Consider the following 1,531-nt stretch of genomic DNA (forward strand, 5'->3'; position numbering starts at 1 on the left):
AGGTGAAGGAGGTGTGTCTTTGTGCAGGCTGACCTCTGCTTTAATGAGGAGGGGGATGGAGGGTTTGAAAGGTGCTGAGCTAAGCTGCTCCAAGGGGCTGGATTTGAGGGATTTATTCAACTCTTCCTCCACTCTGACTGAAGCCTCTTCCTCCACTCTGAAGCCTCTTCCTCCACTCTGAAGCCTCTTCCTCCACTCTGACTGAAGCCTCTTCCTCCACTCTGAAGCCTCTTCCTCCACTCTGAAGCCTCTTCCTCCACTCTGACTGAAGCCTCTTCCTCCACCCTGACTGAAGCCTCTTCCTCCACTCTGACTGAAGCCTCTTCCTCCACTCTGACTGAAGCCTCTTCCTCCACTCTGACTGAAGCCTCTTCCTCCACCCTGACTGAAGCCTCTTCCTCCACTCTGACTGAAGCCTCTTCCTCCACTCTGAAGCCTCTTCCTCCACTCTGACTGAAGCCTCTTCCTCCACCCTGACTGAAGCCTCTTCCTCCACTCTGACTGAAGCCTCTTCCTCCACTCTGACTGAAGCCTCTTCCTCCACTCTGAAGCCTCTTCCTCCACCCTGACTGAAGCCTCTTCCTCCACTCTGAAGCCTCTTCCTCCACTCTGACTGAAGCCTCTTCCTCCACCCTGACTGAAGCCTCTTCCTCCACTCTGAAGCCTCTTCCTCCACTCTGAAGCCTCTTCCTCCACTCTGAAGCCTCTTCCTCCACTCTGACTGAAGCCTCTTCCTCCACTCTGACTGAAGCCTCTTCCTCCACTCTGACTGAAGCCTCTTCCTCCACTCTGAAGCCTCTTCCTCCACTCTGACTGAAGCCTCTTCCTCCACTCTGACTGAAGCCTCTTCCTCCACTCTGAAGCCTCTTCCTCCACTCTGACTGAAGCCTCTTCCTCCACTCTGAAGCCTCTTCCTCCACTCTGACTGAAGCCTCTTCCTCCACTCTGAAGCCTCTTCCTCCACCCTGACTGAAGCCTCTTCCTCCACTCTGAAGCCTCTTCCTCCACTCTGACTGAAGCCTCTTCCTCCACTCTGACTGAAGCCTCTTCCTCCACTCTGACTGAAGCCTCTTCCTCCACTCTGAAGCCTCTTCCTCCACCCTGACTGAAGCCTCTTCCTCCACTCTGAAGCCTCTTCCTCCACTCTGACTGAAGCCTCTTCCTCCACTCTGAAGCCTCTTCCTCCACTCTGACTGAAGCCTCTTCCTCCACTCTGACTGAAGCCTCTTCCTCCACTCTGAAGCCTCTTCCTCCACTCTGACTGAAGTCTCTTCCTCCACTCTGACTGAAGCCTCTTCCTCCACTCTGACTGAAGCCTCTTCCTCCACTCTGACTGAAGCCTCTTCCTCCACTCTGAAGCCTCTTCCTCCACTCTGACTGAAGTCTCTTCCTCCACTCTGACTGAAGTCTCTTCCTCCACTCTGACTGAAGCCTCTTCCTCCACTCTGACTGAAGCCTCTTCCTCCACTCTGACTGAAGTCTCTTCCTCCACTCTGACTGAAGCCTCTTCCTCCACTCTGAAGCCTCTTCC

Source organism: Trematomus bernacchii, unplaced genomic scaffold (assembly GCF_902827165.1).
Source record: "Trematomus bernacchii unplaced genomic scaffold, fTreBer1.1, whole genome shotgun sequence".
In the NCBI taxonomy this organism is placed as follows: domain Eukaryota; kingdom Metazoa; phylum Chordata; class Actinopteri; order Perciformes; family Nototheniidae; genus Trematomus; species Trematomus bernacchii.